This window comes from Cricetulus griseus, chromosome 5, assembly GCF_003668045.3.
Source record: "Cricetulus griseus strain 17A/GY chromosome 5, alternate assembly CriGri-PICRH-1.0, whole genome shotgun sequence".
Classification (NCBI taxonomy): Eukaryota; Metazoa; Chordata; class Mammalia; order Rodentia; family Cricetidae; genus Cricetulus; species Cricetulus griseus.
Genome location: NC_048598.1, coordinates 171,329,292 through 171,342,397, shown reverse-complemented (window position 1 = coordinate 171,342,397; position 13,106 = coordinate 171,329,292).

Below are 13,106 nucleotides of genomic sequence, written 5' to 3'. Positions count from 1 at the left end.
ACTTCTGGTGACATCACAGAGCGACAGAGAGACCCTTCAGGTGATATCACAGAGCCACAGAGAGACACATGAGGTGACATCATACAGCCACAGGGAGGCACTTCAAGTGTCATTACAGATCCAGAGTACGATCCTTCATATGACATCACAAAGACACAGAGAGACTTTTCAGGGGACCTCACAGATCCACAGACAGACTCTTCACTTGACTTCACAGAGCCACAGAGAGACCTTTCATGTGACATCACAGAGCCAAGGAGAGACACTTAAGGTGACATCACAGAACCAAGAGAGACCCTTCAGGTGACATCACAGAGCCACAGAGACACTTCAGGTGACATCAAACAGCCACAGATAGACCTTTCAGGTGACATCACAGAGCCACACAGAAACCCTACAGGTGACATCACAGAGCCAAATGTGACCCTTCAGGTGACATCAGAACCATAGAGAGACCCTTTAGGTGACATTACTGAGACACAGGGAGACCCTTAGCTGACATCCCAGAGCCACAGAGTCCCTTCAGGTGACATCACAGAATCACAGTGAGACCCTTAAGTTGACATCACAGAGGCACACGAAAACACTTCAGTTGACAACCTAGAGCCACAGAGAGACCCTTCAAGTGACATCACTGAGCCACAGAGAGACTATTCTTGTGACATCACATTGCAACCTGAAAGACACTATTGGTGACATCACAGAACCACAGGAAAGAAACATCAGGTGACATCACAGAGCCACACGAAAGACACTTCAGTTGACATCACAGAGCCACAGAGAGATCCTTCTGGTGACATCACAGTGCCACAGAGAGACACTACATGGGTCATCACAGAGACACAGGAGACCCTTTAGGTGACATCACAGAGCCACAGAGACCCTTTAGGAGACATCACACAATCACTGTGAAACACGCAAAGTGACATCACAGAGGCACACAGAGACACTTCAGGTGACAGCACAGAGCCACAGAGAGACCCTTCAAGTGACATCACAGAGCCACAGAGAGACCCTTCCCATGACATCACAGAGCCAATATGAGACACTTCTGGTGACATCACAGAGCGACAGAGAGACCCTTCAGGTGATATCACAGAGCCACAGAGAGACACATGAGGTGACATCATACAGCCACAGGGAGGCACTTCAAGTGTCATTACAGATCCAGAGTACGATCCTTCATGTGACATCACAAAGACACAGAGAGACTTTTCAGGGGACCTCACAGATCTACAGACAGACTCTTCACTTGACCTCACAGAGCCACAGAGAGACCTTTCATGTGACAGCACAGAGCCACAGATAGACCCTTAAGGTGACATCACAGAACCAAGAGAGACCCTTCAGTTGACATCACAGAACCAAGAGAGACCCTTCAGGTGACATCACAGAGACACAGAGACACTTCAGGTGACATCAAACAGCCACAGATAGACCTTTCAGGTGACATCACTAAGCCAAAAAGAGACACTTCAGGTGACATCACAGAGCCAAATGTGACCCTTCAGGTGACATCATGAACCATAGAGAGACCCTTTAGGTGACATCACTGAGACACAGAGAGACCCTTAGCTGACATTCCAGAGCCACAGAGACCCTTCAGTTGACATCACAGAATCACAGTGAGACCCTTAAGTTGACATCACAGAGGCACACGAAAACCCTTCAGGTGACAACATAGAGCCACAGAGAGACCCTTCAAGTGACATCACTGAGCCACAGAGAGACTATTCTTGTGACATCACATTGCAACCTGAAAGACACTATTGGTGACATCACAGAACCACAGGAAAGAAACATCAGGTGACATCACAGAGCCACACGAAAGACACTTCATTTGACATCACAGAGCCACAGAGAGATCCTTCTGGTGACATCACAGTGCCACAGAGAGACCCTACATGGGTCATCACAGAGACACAGGAGACCCTTTAGGTGACATCACAGAGCCACAGAGAGACCCTTCAGGTTACATCACACAGCCACAAAGAGACCTTTCATGGGACATCACATTGCCACCGGAAATACACTATTGGTGACATCACAGAGCCGCGAGAAAGAAACATCAGGTGACATCACAGAGCCACAGGAAAGACCCTTCAGTTGACATCACAGATCCACAGAGAGATCCTTCAGGTGCAATAGCAGTGCTAAAGAGAGACCCTTCATGTGTCATCACAGAGACACCGGAGACACTTTAGGTGACATCACAGAGCCACAGAGAGACCTTTCAGGTGACATCACATAACCACAAAGAGACACTTCAGGTGACATCACAGAGCAAGACAGAGACCCTTCAGGTGATATCACAGAGACATATAGAGACTCTTTAGATGACCTCAGAGTTCCACAGATAGACCCTTAGATGACATCACAGAGCCACAGAGAGGCCATTTATGTGACATCACAGAGCCACAGAGTGACCCTTCGGGTGACATCACCTAGCCACAGATAGACACTTCATGTGACATCACAAGACACAGAGAGACTATTCAGGGGACCTCACAGATCCAGAGAGAGACACTTCACTTGACATCACAGAGCCACAGAAGGACCTTTCATGTGACATCACAGAGCCACAGAGAGACCCTTCACTTGACATCACAGAGCCACAGAGAGACCCTTCAGGTGATATCACAGAACCAAGCGAGACCCTTCAGGTGACATCACAGAGCCACAGAGACCCTTCAGGTGACATCACACAGCCACAGATAGACCCTTCATGTGACATCACAGAGCCACACAGGAACCCTACAGGTGACATCACAGAGCCAAATGAGACCCTTCAGGTGACATCACGAGCCATAGATAGACCCTACAGGTGACATCACAGAGCCACAGAGAGATCCTTCAAGTGTCATCACAGAACCACAGAGAGATCATTTAGTTGACGTCACAGAGCCACAGTAGAACCTTCAGGTGACATCACAGAGAGACTGGGAGACACTTAGTTCACATCACAGAGCCAAGATAACTTTCAGGTGACATCACAGATTCACAGTGAGACCCTTAAGTTGACATTATAGAGGCACACAGAGACCCTTCAGGTGACAACACAGAGCCACAGAGAGACCCTTCAAGTGACATCACTGAGCCACAGAGAGACTCTTCATGTGACATCACATTGCCACCAGAAAGACACTATTGGTGACATCACAGAACCACAGGAAAGAAACATCAGGTGACATCACAGAGCCACACGAAAGATCCTTCAGTTGACATCACAGAGTCACAGAGAGATCCTTCTGGTGACATCACAGTGCCACAGAGAGACCCTTCAGTTGACATCACATAGCCAAAAAGAGACACTTCAGGTGATATCACAGAGCCAGAGTAAGACCCTTAAGGTGACAACACATAGACATAGAGAGACTCTTTAGTTGACCTCAATGATCCACAGAGAGACATTAGATGACATCACAGAGCCACAGAGAGACCTTCATGTGACATCACAGAGCCACGGAGAGACCCTTCCGATGACATCACAGACCCAAAATAGACACTTCAGGTGACATCACAGAACCAGAGAGACCCTTCAGATGACATCACAGAGCCACAGAGAGTCCCTTCAGGTGACATCAAGGAGACACAGAGAGTCCCTTTAGGTGACTTCAAAGAGCCACAGAGAGACACTTCAGGTGACATTACAGATCCAGAGTAAGACCCTTCAAGTGACATCAGAGAGACACAGAGAGACCCTTCACTTGACATCACAGAGCCACAGAGAGACCATTCAGGTGACATCACAGAACCAAGAGAGAACCTTCAGTTTACATCACAGAACCACAGAGACCCTTAAGGTGACATCACACAGCCACAGAGAGACCCTTCAGGTGACATCACAGAGACACAGAGAACCCCTTCAGGTGACATCACAGAGCCAAATGAGACCCTGCAGCTGACATCAGGAGCCATAGAGAGACCCTTCAGGTGACATCACAGAGCCACAGAGAGACCCTTCATGTGTCATCACAGAGCCACAGAGAGATCATTTAGGTGATGTCACAGAGCCACAGTTAGAAAGTTCAGGTGACATCACAGAGCCACAGGGATACCCTTAGTTGACATCACAGAGCCACAGAGATACTTCAGATAACATCACAGATTCACAGTGAGACACTTAAGTTGACATCACAGAGGCACACAGAGACCCTTCAGGTGACAACAAAGAACCACAGAGAGACCCTTCAAGTGACATCACAGAGCCACAGAGAGACCCTTCAAGTGACATCACCTAGCCACAGAGAGACTCTTCATGTGTCATCACAGGACACAGGAGACCCTTTAGGTGGCATCACAGAGCAACAGAGAGACCCTTCAGGAGACATCACTGAGCCACAGAGAGACTCTTCATATGACATCACATTGCCACCGGAAAGACACTATTGGTGACATCACAGAGCCATAGGAAAGAAACATCAGGTGACATCACAGAGCCACAGGAAAACCCTTCTGTTGACATCACAGAGCCACAGAGACATCGTTCAGGTGACATCACAGTGCCACATAGAGACCCTTAATGTGTCATCACAGAGACACAGGAGACATTAGGTGACATAACAGAGCCACAGAGAAACCCTTCAGGTGACAACACATAGCCACAAAGAGACACTTCAGGTGACATCACAGAGCCAGAGTAAGACCCTTCAAGTGACATCACAGAGACATAGAGAGATTCTTTAAGTGACCTCACAGATCCACAGAGAGACCCTTAGATAACATCACAGAGCCACAGAGAGAAATTTCATGTGACATTACAGAGTCACAGAGACACACTTCAGTTGACACAGCTAGCCACAGATAGACCCTTCAGGTGACATCCCAGAGCCACAGAGAGACCCATCAGGTGACATCATGAGCCAAAGAGAAACCCCTCAGGTGACATCACAGAGCCACAGAGAGACCCTTCATGTGTCATCACAGAGCCACAGAGAGACCTTTCAGGTGACATCACAGAGCCACAGTCAGACCCTTAGGAGACATTACAGAGCCACAGAGACCTTTCAGGGACATGACAGAGGCACCGGTAGACCCTTCAGGTGACATCACAGAGACCAAGAGTGACCCTTCAGGTGACATCACAGATACACAGAGAGATTCTACAGATGACATCACAGAGCCACAGAGTGACCCTTCATGTGTCATCACAGAGCCACAGTCAAACCCTTAGGAGACATTACAGAGCCACAGAGACCTTTCAGTGACATGACAGAGGCACAGGTAGACCCTTCAGGTGACATCACAGAGACCCAGAGTGACCCTTCAGGTGACATCACTTATCCACAGAGATTTTCTACAGATGGCATCACAGAGCCACAGAGTGACCCTCAGGTGACATCACAGAGCCACAGAGAGACCACTAGGTGACATTACAGAGCAACAGAGAGACCCTTAGGTGAAATGACAGAGCCACAGAGAGATCCTTCAGATGACATCACAGAACCATAGAGAGAACTTTAGGTGCCATCGCAAATCCACAGAGTGACCTTTAAGGTGACATCACAGAGACACAGAGAGACCGTTAGGTGATTTCACAGAACCCCCGGCGACTCTTGTGACATCACAGAACCACAGAGAGATCCTTCAGGTGACACACAGAGCCAGAGGAGACACTTCGGTGACAACACAGAGCCACAAAGAGATCCTTTAATTGACATCACAGAACCACAAAATGTGACTTTAGATGACATCACAAATCCTTAGATAGACCTTTCAGGTTACATCACATAGCCACAGTGATAACATTGAGGTGACAACACAGAGCCAGAGGAGACACTTAGGTGACAACACAGAGCCACAGAGAGACCACTAGGTGACATTCCAGAGCAACAGAGAGACCCTTAGGTGACAACACAGAGCCACACAGAGATCCTTCAGTTGACATCACCGAACCACAGAGTGACACTTTAGATGAAATCACAAATCCATAGAGAGACATTTCAGGTGACATCACAGAGCCACAGTGAGACACTTCAGGTGACATCACAGACTCACAGAGAGGCCCTTGTGAGGACATCACAAATCCACAGAGTGACCCTTCAGGTGACATCACAGAGCCACAGGCACACCCTTATGTGACATCACAGAGCCACAGAGAGACCCTTCAGGTGATATCACAGAGACACAGAGAGACCTTTTAGGTAATATCACAGAGCCACAGAGACCCTTCAGGTGACATCACACAGCCACAGGAGAGAATCTTCAGGAGAAATAACAGAGCATCAAGAATGATAATTCAGGTGACATCACAGAGCCACAAGATAGACCCTTCATGTGATATCACAGTGCCACAGGAAAGACACTTCAGGTGACATCACCGAGCCACAGCGAGGTCCTTCAGGATTCATCACAGAGCAACACAGCGACACTTTAGATGACATCACAGAGCTACAGAGAGATCTTCAGGGGATATAACAGAGCCACAGAAAGTCCCTTCAGGTGACATCACAAATCCACAGAGAGACATTTCTAGTGACATCACAGAGCCACTGAGAGACCTTCAGGTGACATCACAGAGCCACAGAGAAAAACATCAGGTGACATCACAGAGACACTAAGAGACCCGGTGAAATCATAGAACCAGAGAGATACTCTTCAGGTGACATCACAGAGTCACAGATGTATCCTTCATACGACATCACAACACCACATAGATACCCTTCAGAGGTCATCACAAATCTACAGACAGAACTTTCAGGTGACATCAAAGATTCACAGTGAGACCCTTAAGGTGACATCACAGAGGCACACAGAGACCCTTCAGGTGACAACACAGAGCCACAGAGAGACCCTTGAAGTGACATCACTGAGCCACAGAGAGACTTTCATGTGACATCACATTGCCACCGGAAAGACACTATTGGTGACATCACAGAGCCACGAGAAAGAAACATCAGGTGACATCACAGAGCCACAGGAAAGACCCTTCAGTTGACATCACAGATCCACAGAGAGATCCTTCAGGTGCAATAGCAGTGCCACAGAGAGACCCTTCATGTGTCATCAGAGAGACACCGGAGACACTTTAGGTGACATCACTCTCCACAGAGAGACCCTTCAGGTGACATCACAGAGCCACAGAGAACCCCTTCAGGTGACATCACAGAACCAAATGAGACCCTTCAGGTGACATAACGAGCCATAGAGAGACCCTTCAGGTGACATCATTGAGCCACAGGGAGACCCTTGGGTGACATCACAGAGACACAGAGACCCTTCAGGTAACATCACACAATCACTGTGAAACAATTAAAGTGACATCACAGAGGCACACAGAGACACTTCAGTTGACAGCACAGAGCCACAGAGAGACCCTTCAAGTGACATCACAGAGCCGCAGAGACATCCTTCCCATGACATCACAGAGCCAATATGAGACACTTCAGGTGACATCACAGAGCCACAGAGAGACCCTTCAGGTGATATCACAAGCCACAGATAGACCCTTCGGGTGACATCATAGAGACACAGAGAGTCCCCTTAGGTGACTTCACAGAGCCACAGAGAGACACATCAGGTGACATCATAGAGCCACAGGGAGGCACTTCAAGTGTCATTACAGATCCAGAGTACGATCCTTCATGTGACATCACAGAGACACAGAGAGACTATTCAGGGGACCTCACAGATCCACAGACATACTCTTCACTTGTCATCACAGAGCCACAGAGAGATCCTTCTGGTCACATCACAGTGCCACAGAGAGAACCTTCATGCGTCATCACAAAGACACAGGAGACCCTTTAGGTGACATCAGAGAGCCACAGAGAGACTTTTCAGGTGACATCCCTTAGCCACAAAGAGACACTTCAGGTGACATCACAGAGCCAGAGTAAGACCCTTCAGGTGACGTCACAGAGACATAGAGAGACATTTTAGGTGACCTCACAGATCCACCGAGAGACTCGTAGATGACATCACAGAGCCACAGAGAGACCTTTCATGTGACATCACAGAGCCACAGATAGACACTTCATGTGACATCGTAGAGCCACAGAGATACACTTCAGGTGACATTAATGATGCAGAGTGAGACCCTTCAGGTGACATCACAGAGACACAGAGAGACCCTTCACATGTCATCACAGAGATACAGAGAGATGCTTCAGGTGACATCACAGAACCAAGAGAGACCCTTCAGGTGACATCACAGAGCCACAGATGTATCCTTCATAAGACATCACAAAAACCACATAGATACCCTTCTGAGGTCATCACAAATCTACAGACAGAACCTTCAGGTGACATCAAAGATTCACAGTGAGACCCTTAAGGTGACATCACAGAGGCACACAGAGACCCTTCAGGTGACAACACAGAGCCACAGAGAGACCCTTGAAGTGACATCATAGAGCCACAGAGAGACATATCAGGTGACAATACAGATACAGGTAAGACACTTCGTGTGACATCACAGAGCCACAGAGTGACCCTTCAGGTGACATCACCTAGCCACAGATAGACACTTCAGGTGACATCACAGAGATACAGAGAGACCCTTCAGGTGACATCACAGAGCCAATATGAGACACTTCAGGTGACATCACAGAGCCACAGAGAGACCCTTTAGGTGATATCACTGAGCCACAGATAGACCCTTCAAGTGACATCACAGAAACACAGAGAGTCCCTTTAGGTGACTTCACAGAGCCACAGAGAGACACATCAGGTGACATCATAGAGCCACAGGGAGGCACTTCAAGTGCCATTACAGATCCAGAGTACGATCCTTCATGTGACATCACATAAACACAGAGAGACTATTCAGGGGACCTCACAGATCCAGAGACAGACACTTCACTTGACATCACAGAGCCACAGAAGGACCTTTCATGTGACATCACAGAGCCACAGAGAGACCCTTCCCTTGACATCACAGAGCCACAGAGAGACCCTTCAGGTGATATCACAGAACCAAGCGAGACCCTTCAGGTGACATCACAGAGCCACAGAGACACTTCAGGTGACATCACACAGCCACAGATAGAGCCTTCATGTGACATCACAGAGCCACAGAGAGACTCTTCATGTGACATCACATTGCCACCAGAAAGACACTATTGGTGTCATCACAGAACCATAGGAAAGAAACATCAGGTGACATCACAGAGCCACAGAGAGACCCTTCATGCATCATCACAGAGACACAGGAGACCCTTTAGGTGACTTCACAGAGCCACAGAGAGACCATTCACGTGACATCCCTTAGCCACAAAGAGACACTTCAGGTGACATCACAGAGCCAGAGTAAGACCCTTCAGGTGACATCACAGAGCCAGAGTAAGACCCTTCAGGTGACATCACAGAGACATAGAGAGACACTTTAGGTGACCTCACAGATCCACAGAGAGACCCTTAGATGACATCACAGAGCCACAGAGAAACCTTTCATGTGACATCACAGAGCCACAGATAGACACTTCAGGTGACATCGTAGAGCAACAGAGAGATACTTCAGGTGACATTACTGATCCAGAGTAAGACCCTTCAGGTGACATCACAGAGTCACAGATGTATCCTTCAAAAGCCATCACAAAACCACATAGATACTCTTCTGAGATCATCAAAAATCTACAGACAGAACTTTCAGGTGACATCAAAGATTCACAGTGAGACACTTATGGTGACATCACAGAGGCACACAGAGAACCTTTAGGTGACAACACAGAGCCACAGAGAGACACTTGAAGTGACATCACTGAGCCACAGTGAGACTTTCATGTGACATCACATTGCAACCGGAAAGAAACTATTGGTGACATCACAGAGCCACGAGAAAAAAACATCAGGTGACATCACAGAGCCACAGGAAAGACCCTTCAGTTGACATCACAGATCCACAGAGAGATCCTTCTAGTGCAATAGCAGTGCCACAGAGAGACCCTTCATGTGTCATCACAGAGACACCGGAGACATCACAGAGCCACAGAGAGACACTTCAGGTGACATCACATAGCCACAAAGAGACAATGCAGGTGACATCACAGAGCAAGAGAAAGACACTTCAGGTGACATCATAGAGACATAGAGAGTCTCTTTAGATGACCTCACAGTTCCACAGAGAGACCCTTAGATGACATCACAGAGCCACACGAGACCCTTAGGTGACATCACAGAGCCACAGAGAGACACTTCATGTGATATCACAGAGCCACAGATAGACACTTCAGGTGACATCACAGAGACACAGAGAGTCACTTTAGGTGACTTCACAGAGCCACAGAGACACTTTAGGTGACATCATAGAGCCACAGAGAGACACATCAGGTGACATTACAGATCCAGAGTAAGATCCTTCAGGTGACATCACAGAGCCACAGAGAACCCCTTCAGGTGACATCACAGAGCCAAATGAGACCCTTCACGTGACATCACGAGCCATAGAGAGACCGTTCATGTGACATCACACAATCCCTGTGAAACACTTAAAGTGACATCACAGAGGTACACAGAGACACTTCAGGTCACAGCCCAGAGCCAAGGAGAGACCAAGTGACATCACAGAGCCACAGAGAGACCCTTCCCATGACATCACAAAGCCAATATGAGACACTTCAGGTGACATCACAGAGCCATAGAGAGACCCTTCAAGTGATATCACAGAGCCACAGATAGACCCTTCGGGTGACATCACAGAGACACAGAGAGTTCCTTTAGGTTTCTTCACAGAGCCACAGAGAGACATATCAGGTGACATCATACAGCAACAGGGAGGCACTTCAAGAGTCATTACAGATCCAGAGTACGATCCTTCATGTGGCATCACAGAGACACCGAGAGACGTTTCAGGGGACCTCACAGATCCACAGACAGACTCTTCACTTGACATCACAGAGCCACAGAGAGACCTTTCATGTGACATCACAGAGCCACAGAGAGACACTTCAGGTGACATCACAGAACCAAGAGAGACCCTTCAGGTGATATCACAGAGCCACAGAGACCCTTCAGGTGACATCACACAGCCACAGATAGACCCTTCAGGTGACATCACAGAGCCACACAGAAACCCTACAGGTGACATCACTGAGCCAAATGAGACCCTTCAGGTGACATCACGAGCCATAGAGAGAGCTTTCAGGTGACATCACAGAGCCACAGAGATATCCTTCAAGTGTCATCACAGAGCCACAGAGAGATCATTTAGGTGACGTCACAGAGCCACATTAGAACCTTCAGTTGACATCACAGAGAGACTGGGAGACACTTAGTTCTCATCACAGAGCCACAGAAAACTTTCAGGTGACATCACAGATTCACAGTGAGACACTTAAGGTGTCATTATAGAGGCACACAGAGAACCTTCAGGTGACAACACAGAGCCACATAGAGACCCTTCAAGTGACATCACTGAGCCACAGAGAGACTCTTCATGTGACATCACATTGCCACCAGAAAGACACTATTGGTAACATCACAGAACCACTGGAAAGAAACATCAGGTGACATCACAGAGCCACAGGAAAGACCCTTCAGTTGATATCACAGAGCCACAGAGAGATCCTTCTGGTGACATCACATTGCCACAGATAGACCATTCATGGGTCATCACAGAGACACAGGAGACCCTTTAGGTGAGAAAACATAGCCACAAAGAGACCCTTCAGGTGACATCACTTAGCCACAAAGAGACACTTCAGGTGACATCACAGAGCCAGAGTAAGACCCTTCAGGTGACATCACAGAGACATAGAGAGACACTTTAGTTGACCACACAGATCCACAGAGAGACTCTTAGATGACATTACAGAGCCACAGAGAGACCTTTCATGTGACATCACAGAGCCACAGATAGACACTTCAGGTGACATCGTAGAGCCACAGAGAGACACTTCAGGAGACATTACTGATCCAGAGTAAGACCCTTCAGGTGACATCACAGAGACACAGAGAGAACCTTCACTTGACATCACAGAGCCACAGAGAGACCCTTCATGTGACATCACAGATCCACAGATGTATCCTTCATAAGACATCACAAAACCACATAGATACCCTTCTGAGGTCATCACAAAACTACAGACAGAACTTTCTGGTAACATCAAAGATTCACAATGAGACCCTTAAGGTTACATCTCAGAGGCACACTGAGACCCTTCAGGTGACAACACAGAGCCACAGAGAGCCACTTGAAGTGACATCACTGAGCCACAGAGAGACTTTCATGTGAAATCACATTGCCACCGGAAAGACACTATTGGTGACATCACAGAGCCACGAGAAAGAAACATCAGGTGACATCACAGAGCCACAGGAAAGACCCATCAGTTGACATCACAGATCCACAGAGAGATCCTTCAGGTGCAATAGGAGTGCCACAGAGAGACCCTTCATGTGTCATCACAGAGACACCGGAGACAGTTTGGGTGACATCATAGAGCCACAGAGAGACCCTTCAGGTGACATCACACAGCCACAAAGAGATACTTCAGGTGACATCACAGAGCAAGAGAAAGACCCTTCAGGTGACATCACAGAGACATAGAGAGACACTTTAGATGACCTCACAGTTCCACAGAGAGACCCTTAGATGACATCACAGAGACACAGAGCGGCAATTTATGTGACATCACAGAGCCACAGAGAGACACTTCATGTGATATCACAGAGCCACAGATAAACACTTCAGGTGACATCACAGAGATACAGAGAGACCCTTCAGGTGACATCACGAGCCATAGACATTCCCTACAGGTGACATCACAGAGCCACAGAGAGACCCTTCAAGTATCATCACAGAGCTACAGAGATATCATTTAGGTGTCGTCACATAGCCACATTAGAACCATCAGGTGACAACACAGAGAGACTGGGAGACACTTAGTTCACATCACAGAGCTACAGAAAACCTTCAGGTGACATCACAGATTCACAGTGAGACCCTTAAGTTGACATTATAGAGGCACACAGAGACCCTTCAGGTGACAACACAGAGCCACATAGAGACCATTCAAGTGACATCACTGAGACACAGAGAGACTCTTCATGTGACATCACGTTGCCACCAGAAAGACACTATTGGTGACATCACAGAACCACAGGAAAGAAACATCAGGTGACATCACAGAGCCACACGAAAGACCCTTCAGTTGACATCACAGAGC